At 44.1% G+C, this 11,404-nt stretch overlaps 1 non-coding gene across 1 annotated transcript; it reads right to left on the bottom strand.

The window, feature by feature from the left end:
* Positions 1–4,857: 4,857 nt before the first annotated feature.
* Positions 4,858–4,960, bottom strand: LOC113457783. The gene has a single exon (XR_003378279.1). It is a non-coding gene; the product is annotated as a U6 spliceosomal RNA (small nuclear RNA).
* Between the last annotated feature and the right edge of the window lie 6,444 nt (positions 4,961–11,404).

Here is an 11,404-nt window from a genome sequence, read left to right as displayed (position 1 = left end):
CCAGTTAGCTGACTGCTTTGCTTTTCTGGTATTCAAGTTGAACACCAGTATCTGTCTCTGAATTTTTATTAATCATGCTTCATCTGATCTTCACACATAATAGAAAAAAACAGCAGTTTTTCTACTAAATTATTTGTATGTTATACAATCTCTATATATTTTTATCTCCAATGACACTAGGAAACAGAGATTAAATGTGAAGAAAATTTCAGACATTAAATGAATTATTAAAGAGATGGCTGGTTTCAGTGAAAAATGTCAAGAAAACATCTAATCAAATATCAACTTTACCCAAGTGGCACTGCTTGTCCTAAGGAGACAATGACGTGGCTATGTTGTTGCCATCATATGCCCTTGAATGTTTGGTCAAATTGTCCAGGGTAGAGCACACACAAAGACTGACATTAGGGGTGTAGCCTGCTCTCTTTCTTTCTAAGAAATACCTTAGATTTATCCATCTGTCTATAAATTGTATTTTAACCCCTCGATGTGATGCAGGAGGAGGTGGTGCCTTTGGGAGGTGATAGAATATGAGGCTGGGATCCTTGCCAACTGGATCACGAAACTTATAAAAAGAAATTGCACAGCCCTTTCCCTTTGTACTACATAAGGACATAGCCGTAAGCAGTCACCTATAAACCAGGAAAGAGTCCTTCTCCGTCAAACACATCTGAGAACTCCTAGCCTCAGGAACCATCAGAAATAAATTTCTGTTACGTATAGTCACTCAGTCTACAGTTCTTTAGTTACAGCAACTGCAACCAGCTAGGGCACAGACTAAGTCAAAGACCTAATTCTGCTCAACTCAAGTACAAAGCTTGATCAGCTAGACAGGCAAAGGAGAAAGTACAGGAAAAACACTGGAGATGATCGAGTATAGTATGCTCATTGAAACAACATAGTATTGTCCTATAAGTAAAATCAATATGCTTTAGTCTTGAACAATTATGCATGCCAGAGACCTTTCCTAGCACTTTTCTTTGCTTCTTAAATGATCCTTTCAATGCCATTATAAGATGCGCTACTCCTAGTGTTTTATAAATTAGATTACTGTCGCTCAGAGAAGTACTAACCTTTCTGAACCCAGTACCACATAGCCAAGTGTTGCAGAGCTGAGATTTAAATTCTGTCTGATCACCCAACAAACAAAGAAAGCAGAAATGGGCAACAGGATATAGTGTGTGTTGGGGGGGGGGCAGCAAATCTTATTCTGAAGTTCTCATCCATCACTGCTCCTCCCTGTTGGCTTTGTTTGTATTTTTGTTTGTTTTTGCTCTCCTCCATTGGCCTTTTAAGCCTGAGTCCTCAAAGACCCCCATCAGCAGAGAGATTCTCGGGTTCTAGAGAATGTGTTCCATGGTTTGCTTTTCTGGTGCTGTGAGCAAAAGCAGCTTGGAAGAGGAAAGGTTTTCTGTGTTTTCACTTTTCAGGTCTTAGGTCACCACTGAGAGAGTCTGAAGGCTGGCCTGCTTATTCTGCACATGGGAATACAGCGGAGTACAGCGGGAACCAGAGCAGAGTGTGTGGCTCAGTCTCAGCTGCCCTGGGATGGCACCACACTCAGTGGGACGGACCCTTCCATGTTCACCATCAAACAAGACGACCCCAGGACAGTTTGATCTGGACGGAAAATTCTACAGGCAGGGTTCCCTCTTCCCAGATGACTCTGTGTTATGTCAAGTGGACAATGGAGGCTAACCAGGACATACAAACTCCTTTTGGATGGCACAGTGTCTTCCAATTAGATGTGAGCCGGTAGGAGAACTGTGAGACTGGCAAAGATTCCATGTCTGTGCTGGGCCCTTTGGGGACCTTGAACCTCACCCTAGTCCCCAGGAAAAGCTGAAGGCCAACAGCCCCCAAAATAAGGTGAAGGCTGAGACCCCAGCCCCCTGCTGAAGCTGAAGGCTGCAGGACCCCTCCTTAGAGGAAGTATTAGCTAATGGAGAAACCTAAGTTACACAAACTTGCTGACTGCAGCCCATTCCCTTACCAGTAGTCATACAGAGAATGTTGACCCCCCAACTTCCCCTATCAGCTGGGTAATTTTCAACCAGCCCCTGCGGTCACCAAAGGGTCAGCAGATGTCTGGAAGAGGTAACCAGGAGGGCTGTTGCTATGCCCCTTAGATAATAATAGCCTATCAGGAACTAACAGCTGAGCTTTACCTAATCTTTAGCCAATTGTAATATAGGATAAGTAGTTCTGTATTTTGGGACTGTCATCTTGTGGCTGTTTTCTGGTTTTGTCTTTATAAACCCCTTACAAAAATATACGGGGTCTTTCTCCCTCCATCTGCTGTGTGTCAGACTGTGAGGCAGAGGACCCAAGCTAGCTCATACTTAATAAATGAAACCTTGCCTTTGCATTCGGAAGTGTGGCTTCCTGGTGGTCTTCTTGGGGGTCCTAGGATTCAGGCACAACAGAGCTATGAAGGCTGTGAGCCTTGTTCAGCACGGGTTCCTTAACCTTACCTGCATGGGGCTTTGCTTCAGGGACTGGGACGCTCCCTCCCTCATCATGGTCTAAGGACTCCCTGGGGAGCCTGACTGGGGGTTTGTATCTGTTGTCCCTTGGACCAGGGACTTTTATTTCTGGACTTCTAGCTCTCTATGCAGAAAGTGGTCCAAACAGGAGACTAGACAGAGCGGTGGGGAGCAAATGAGAACACGGGGGATGTGTCTTTACGTAGAGCAAGTGCTTAGTAAGAGCCGGTGTTGTCATTTTAAATATAAATCTCACGAAAAGAGAGGCACTGCTATGTCCCTGGATATATTTCTCCTGACAGTGTTTGGCAGAGAGCAGGCACTCAATATTTTGAATGAATTAATGAGTGAACGGATGAGACAAATCACTTAGCTGCTAGCTTTAACTTGGTCATTGAAATTCAGGGAACCTAGACCTGAAGAGCCATTTCTCAAAAAAGACATACAAATGGCCAGCAAGTATATGAAAAAAAAAAATGATCCACATTGCTAATCACCAGGGAAACACAAATTAAAATGACAATGAGGCATCACTTCATACTTATTAGGATAACTATTATCAAGAAGGACAATAAATAAATACAAGGTGAGAATCTGGGGATTTCACTCTGAAATAGAGCATTTACTGAACACGTGTGAGAGCCTGGGTCCAGTCTCCACCGTAAGGCAAATGAAACTGTCAATGATGAAATCATAGCCATTATGGAAAACACTAGGATATTTCTCTAAAAGTGAAAATATGCAGTTCTCCCATAATCCTATACCTAAAACTATACCAAATGACTCAGCAGTCCTACCCTAGGATATGATGAGGCACCTGACTCCCGGGGTTATTGGCAATAGCCAAGACTCGGAATCAAACCAGGGTCCCATTCGCTGATGGAGAGATACAGGCCATGTGGTCTATCTCTACAATGGAATAGCATTCATCCTTCCTGATAGGAAACAGTCCATTTTAACAACATGGATAGATACAGAAGTCACCAAAAGAAGCCATCCAGGCACAGAAAAGCAAACACTGCATGCTCTCACCATTATCCACAGTGTTTAAAAAAATAACTGGGGTCACAGAAACAGAACGGAATAGAGAGTAGGGAGGCTGGAGGGATGCTGGTCAAGAGACACCAAAGTGCCATCCGATGCCAGAAATAAACTCTAATGCCTTGCAGAGCACGGTTTCATCATGGTCTTGCACATTGTTTAGCGGGTATATCGCGAAGCTCCGTTTAACCAATCCAGGGTACATACACGAAAACCTAATGCCATGTGCTATAAATAGGTTACAATTTTGTTTGTCAGTGACAAGTTTAAAATTAAATAAAATAAAAGTTTAAGGCATTAAAATAGGTACTAGACAAATTAGATAAAAATAAAGACCGACGAGAAACCCTTCACAGCTTCTGAAAGGTACTTTTTGGAGACGTGGGATGCATGTCACTGGCCTCCTGTGCTGAGACTCTGTGTTCAGGAAAGCCCCTCTCAGCTCACTGGCACCTAGATGTCTATCCTTGAGTTGGGAAGGTGTATCGTGGGTACCGCTGGCTCTAATCCAGACTGCCTCCAGGGTCATCCCGCCAAAACTGCTATCTACCACCAGCAAGCTCTGCCTTCCCTCACTGGCTCTATTTGGCTATGATTAGAAAAGTAAAAAGATAAACATGAGAGTGAATGGCACACTTATGAAAAACAAATAATACTTTTTGCATACATCATAACAAGAAATGATTCTTGTCCATTCAAGTCTTCATTTCTTAGGTGGGATTGTTTAAGCGGAAGAAAATGGGGGAAAGGACCATCTAAGGAAGCAAGCGGCAGCGAGCTCCTGTGAAATTAAGAGAGCGTGGTTTGGGTGCACGGTGCTTCAAAGGCTTGTGGGTAATCAGATCTGTGTGGATCAGGACTGTAGAGACCCTCATAGGAGAAAGGACCCGCTTTTCTCACCTAAGCCTGGGAAGGCTACCTATCTTGTCCAAGTGAACTTCATTCTTCAGGAGAACTAACTCAGTGTGGCATGACTTGTCTGATAGATGCTCAGTTTCATGGTGCATGTGCCTTTCACAGATGAAAAGGACATACTTACACAGTAAAGACACCTGAACATCACCTGCCGGCTGACGAGCTGCTTTCGTGCAGTCTTCTTCCCAACTATCATCAGAAACTATTGCCGAGCTGCCTCAGAACCGCCCAGGTTAACCCTGAGGCTGCAGGAGGGAAAACCCGTTAGTGGAAAGTGACGGGTGTTCTCTTTGCGGCACCTAGGATTCAGATCCTTAGAAACAGCTTGCATTCATTCTGCTCCCTGGGAGATTAAATTCTCATGGCTTCACCCAACACAGCTTTAGATTCAGATTTAGGTTTTCGTTTATTCATTTGAAATATGAGATGCTTCACGGATTTCACGTCATCCGTGCACAGGGCCCTGCTGATCTTCCCTGTATTGTTTCTGTTTTAGTACACGTACTGATGAAGAGAGCAGCTGATCTTGATTTTCTTTTTAAAGAAGAAATCTCGAAGGAGACTCTGAGCTTATTTTTCATTTTGTTTTACTTACTTAAAACATCGAGAGGTCAAAACTCCACTGTGTTCAAAATTAAAACGTGTGTGTGTGTGTGTGTGTGTGTGTGTGTGTGTGTGTGTGTGTGTGTGTGTAAAAATTACCTTCTAGTTTTAATGGCAAATTTCAAGTTGGAACACTGTATGTGACTCAAAAGTCTGGAAAGTTTCGTGCTCTTTTTGTAAAAGATGAAGTCTAGCTATGTTGTTCAAGCTGGTCTTGAACTCCTGGATCAAGCAGCTACACTACTTCAGCCTCTCCTGGCCACGGGCACATATTACTGTACCCCCCAATAGGTGGTTTGAATTTTTTCTGAACAAATGTCTTATTTTTAAGCTAAGAATGTATTCACTGTGCAGAAATACATTTTCTAATAATACTTTTGCACATAACTGCGGGCAGATTTTCTTTTTGAAAGTAACTTACTATTCACTAATTGATTCCCCTGTCTTGAAAAGACTCAATGAGTTTTCCAAAAGTAATTATATAGATATGACCAACGTCTGGTTTTTCATTTCTGATACATATTAACATCACCTGAGTGAACGTCTCTGCTCCATTTGAAAGTGCTGTAGCCAAAAGGAGCTTAGTGACTGCATCCACCACAGCTGAAGGAGCGACTGTCGCCCTTATGTCTCTAACTGAAACTCAGACTTTGGGTTTTTCATTTTCTTCTTGAATGCCTACAAGAAATGCCTTTAGAAATAGGCAAAGAAGACTTTTGGGGGATAACACAGGACTTGATGACTCCACTGAGTTTCGTGGTAGAACTGTAAAAGACTGAAGATTTATTTAATCTGAAGAGAAGCCAGTTATTCCCACAGCATAATTAGAAGTAGTGGACACTACTTTTTTATATGCTACACTGAGCAATTTCTACCCAGTAGGGCAGTCTATCACAGGAGCAAACGGAAGCTGGGGACTCACAACAGCATGTGAGGTGCCCGTGGGCTCCGTTGAAGCCCCAGTTCCCTTTGAATATAACTAATTGTTTTCATCCTACGATGTGGACAGTGTCCAGCCAAGGAGCTCTGATGATCACTGGAGGCCGTGCAAAGCCTAGAATACATGAAGTGGTCAGAGTGCATCTTCCCTCCTCTTGTTTGAGGTCTGCATGCTGCAGTGCAAACATCGAAGACATTTTTGCTTCTGGTTCAAGTCTTGTGGTCTTACTCAGTTCTTGTAAAACTGGAAAGTTGACTGACAGGAATTGAGAACAATCCTTTGGGATAAAACTGGCTCACCAAGATTTTAGAGTTCCGGGGAAAATCTCATTTCCCGATCTGAATCCATTCACCGCTTTGGAAGGCTGCCAAGGACTTCACTTAGCAAGGATGGAAGATATTGGTGACCATGGTGAACCACACTTGTAGTTCCAGAACTTGGGAGACTGAGGCAGAAGTCTGTGGTCAGTTTGGACTACACAGAGAGACCTTATCTCAGGCAAAGATAGAGAATAAAAATGGTACTTTTAAAAAAAAAATCCATTTCCTAGGGTTTGATAAGTATAAACAGAGGTAGATTACAGTTAGTAACAGCCACTAGGAGGCACTAGAGTAAGGGCTCATTGGTGAAGAGCGGTCACTCCCCTTCTAGAGAGCCCAGATTCAGCTCTGAATGCTTACCTTAGGCACTTCATAACCACTTGTCATTGCAGAGCCAGAGAAATCCAGTGCTTCTGGCTTCCTTGGGAGCACATGCACGCACATGTACACACACACACACACACACACACACACACACACACATAAGCACGCACACATGCACATGCATTCATACACATACATACATACATACACGCACATCTAAAAATAAAATAATCTTTAAAAATATAACTATGCATAAAAGACAATGAAGCACTTATGCTCTTATTTTTATTTCCATATTCAAAACTCCCAAATTACCATGGAAAAACACAAGTGTGCTGTGCTGTGCATCTCTGTGTCTCCCAGGACTGTCTTAGGGCTTCCGTTTGCGTGAAGCCGTCTGTGTCCTAATCCCACTTTCCCCCTGACTAGCCCCAGCCTGTTTTCTTCTCCCCGTTCCCCAGTGTGCTGCAGACAGGCAGAGCATCAAAGCACTATGCAGAGCTCTACAGCAGACCCAGTGCCATCGGCCTTGGGAACACACCTGACGGCTTTGACATTAGCTTGAGATAAATGATAAATGAGAAACACTCAGCCTAGATGAAGCCACTTTTTTTTTCCTGACCTCTATATGAGCCCCTGTCCTCTGACCCCAATCTCAGGGGTCTGTTTGTCTTGAGGCCACTTTTGATTACACTTCCGTCAGCAGAACTCCGAAAATTTGCCCTCTGTGCAACCTTGGATCTGTGCCCCTTTCTCTGGTCTCACACCACTTCCTATATACAGCAGTCAGTATCTTTACAACAATTTTACCCCCCCCCCAGACTAAAAAAAATGTTGTAGGACACTTCGTGTTCATTTCTGGCTGCTTAACCCCCAAATAATACACAGAAATCATATTATTTGCAATACTGTTTGGCCAATAGCTTAAGCGTATTTCTGGCTAACTCTTATATCCTAAACTAGCCCATCTCCATTAATCTGTGTATTGTCAGGCGGCTTTGGCTTACCAAGTAAAGTTCCATCCCCAGCGTCTGTCTCCAGTGGGGCTACATGGCATCTCCTTGACTCTGCCTTCTTTCTCCCAGACTTCAGTTTAGTTTTCCCCACCTAGCTCTATTCTGCCCTGCCCAGGCCCAACACAGTTTCTTTATTAACCAATGGTATTCAGAGCATACAGAGGGGAAATCCCACATCAAGCAAAGAGAGACTATTAGTAAAACTGCATGACCTTTTAGAAGGATCTAAAGAAAACTTCCTGCAGTGACAGCTGAGTTGTACCTATGCATGGGTACATTCCAGTGACATGTTGTTTATGTATTCATATCTCACCTGCAACAACTGTGGGCAACTTGGACTCAGCCACCCCACCATGTTCTGTTTTTTATACTTGATAACTGTCTTAGTCAGGGTTTCTATTGCTGCAGTGAGATACCATGACCAGAAGCAAGTTGGTGAGGAAAGGGTTGATTTGGCTCACACTTCAGCATTGCTGTCCATCACTGAAGGAAGTCAGGACAGGAACTCAAACAGGGCAGGATCCTGGAGGCAGGAGCTGATGCAGAGGCCATATTGGGGTGCTGCTTACTGGCTTGCTCCTTGTGGCTTGTTCAGCCTGCTTTCTTATAGAACCAGGACCAGCATCCCAGGGAAGGCTCCACCCACAACAGTCTGGGTCCTCCCCTGTCAGCAAGTAGTTAAGAAAATTCCCTGCAGGCCTGCCTTCAATCTGACCCCATGCAGACATTTTCTCAAGTGAGATTCCCTCCTCCCAGATGACTTCAGCTTGTGACCAGTTTGCAGAAACCTATCCAGCCCAGTGACCTAGCCATGCTGACAAAGTAAGGTGCTTACAGTATGTCAGGACCATGTGATAGAAGGAGAGAACTGATTCCCCAAACATACACAGTGGTACACACACACACACACACACACACACACACGCACGCACGCACGCACACGCACGCACGCACACACACACGCACACACACACGCGCACACACACACACACACACACACACACACACTAAATGTGACTAATTTCCAAATTCTGTGTTTTAGAAGAGAGAATTTGGGAGGAGCAGACGCTTTACATAATAGATAAAACTAAAAGATCCTAAATCTGTGCATCTGTCCATGTATCTGTGTCTGTATGTGTGTGTGTGTGTGTGCTTCCATTCTCTATGCAATGAAGAAATAGAATTCCAACACGAAGCTTGTCCAAACATGGCACAGTTAGGAACTGGAGATCCAAGCCAGAGCTGAGACTGCAGCTGATTCTGATAAACGGCCTCCTGCCAAGCAGGGATCAAGAGCCGGATCACAGCCAAGACAGGAGCTGGGGGTTTACATCATTGTTTTTCTACAAGCTTTTCACTACCTGGGATAAAATATCATTCCTAAACCAAAACCTAAACTCTGCTTTGAAGGTAGGAAATCAATGTGAGTTTTCTATCTTCATCCTGAAAAGCAAGCCCGCCATCCCGGTCCATGTACATTGGAGTGGAGTATCTGTGAACCCGGACCTCATGAATCAGGCATTAAGGTTCATCTTCATCTTTCTGGGGAGCTTACAAGATTGGGGTGCTGGCAGAAAGGGGAAGTTTCCAACAAACCCACTAAAGCAAGCTGTGCTTTCCAGATCATGGTTTCGGTCAGTAAGGTTTGGGGGCTCTTCCATCGTTCCTCTCAATTTTATTCCCTTGGCAGCCACGTTGGCCATGTGACCATGAAGTCTCAATGAAGATTAGGGAACCTGTGCTAATATTTAATCTGCGATGGGAGTCTGTGCACAAGCCCATTACAGATGCCCTCTGGCAAGATGATTTTAAATCCAGAATGACTCTAAAGGAATTGCCTACCTCAGCATAGCCTGGGGAAGGATAAAACAGAGTTCCAGGCTATGGTGTGTGTTCCCCTCTTACCCTTCCACCTTGACCTGATCTGCTCTTTGTAACTACTTCCCACAAGGAAGGACTGGTTATCCATCACTGAGCTCCTGCGGGTTCAGCTTGGGAAAGATTTGGGAAGTGGGTGAATGATGGAAGAAAGGACTTAGGGGAAGCAAAGAAGAGCAATCTACTTTGGGACTCTAACAGAGTGTGTGTGTGTGTGTGTGTGTGTGTGTGTGTGTGTGTGTGTGTGTATCTGTCTGTCTGTGTGTTTAACATTAATGAAAAGGGGGAAAAGGTAATGATTTTGAGAAGGAGTGTGGGGTGGGATGGGGTGGGGTGGGGTCGGGGTGAGAAGAGGAGGAAATGATGTAACTGTACTTTATTTAAAAATGAAATAAACTATATTATAAAGAAGATACAGATGTAGAATATAAAGATGTGCTCCGGCCACCAAATGACAGCAGCAGATGCCACCTTAGAATTCCGCCAGATGTTTCCTTTCTTCTGGCAATGATCAAAGCCATCTCCTAGCATGTAAAATGCTTGCTTATCATGTCTGCTGGGAGAATCTTGGGAAGCAGACACTTCTATAACTGTTGTCATAAAGCACCGGCTATGGAAAGACGGGAAACCCTTCACATAAGGGTTTGCATAAGCCAAGGCAAGTGTTGGTCAAGATGGCGGCACAAGCAACACGTGAGGACAGCAGGGATTATCACCAAGCAGAAATAAAGTAATTATCCCTTTGAGCTTTGCTTAATTAGATCATATATACAGCTGATATTTGAAGATACATAGCTGAGAAATCCATTTCTGACTTCCCTGGCCTCAGAACCCTGGGTATGTGTTACAAAAATTTGAACTCACTTTTGCTGAAAATACGGTCTCCCTACCTCAGCCCATAGATGTACCAATGTAGGGAAAAGTCTGGTCATCCTTTTTACATCTGTTTAGCCTGTTGCTGCCTGGACCTGTGCTGCTGATACTACTCTGCTCCACCATTTGGGAAATGGTCTATCCAAACTATAAGATGGCCTATTTCCTTTCAAGCAACTTACACTTTCTTAAAGTAAGTGTCTGTGGATTGGGGACAGGGTCATACAAAGCTGTGCTCACTTGTACCTGTGCCTGTGGGGACAAGAGGGACCTCCCTTTATAGCTCAGCACCTTTAGATAAGCATATTTTCTACACTGCCTGTGTTTCCTCAGCAGCTCCAGCAACTAGAACAGCCTGTCCATAAAGCCAAAACCAAACCCTGAGGTCAGAACATTCATGGACAAAGATGACCCCAGCACCAGAACACCCAGTTCCCGGGTTCAATCACTATGACTGTCTTAGTAAGAGGAAACTTCAGTTGAGAAAACACCTCCATCTCAGGTTAATGTGACAAATCTGTGGGGCATTTTCTTGATTAATGATTGATTTGGTAGTGCCCAGCCCAGTGTGGATGGTGCCATCTTTGAGCAGGTAGTCCTGGATCGTGTAGGAAAGCTGGCTAAGCACACCTGGATACCCCTAGGCTTCTACTTGAGTTCCTAACTCCAGGTTCCTGCCTTGAGTTCCTGCGTCAGCTTCACTCAGTGGACTGCAGCCCAGAATATGGAAGCCAAACAAGCCTTTTCCTCAAGGTGTTTTAAGCCATTCTGTTTATCACAGTGTAGAAACTTACATAAGGCCATCACCACCTGTTAGCCCACACACCGGGAGCTCAGAATGTTGAAGCAGAAGAAAACATCTCCAGAAACCATACCCATGACTAATGGACAATTACCACCGTGTAGTCTGTCCTCTGTCCTGGAAGAAAAAAAATCAATAAAAGCCCAATGCTTCCTTTGCTGATGCATGTAGGCTATTCACCTCTGAGCAGCGCTAGCTAGTTTTGG

This window comes from Microtus ochrogaster, linkage group LG5, assembly GCF_000317375.1.
Source record: "Microtus ochrogaster isolate Prairie Vole_2 linkage group LG5, MicOch1.0, whole genome shotgun sequence".
Taxonomy (NCBI): Eukaryota; Metazoa; Chordata; class Mammalia; order Rodentia; family Cricetidae; genus Microtus; species Microtus ochrogaster.
Note: the sequence above shows the minus strand (reverse complement) of the source record. Positions and strands in the feature narration are given on the sequence as shown.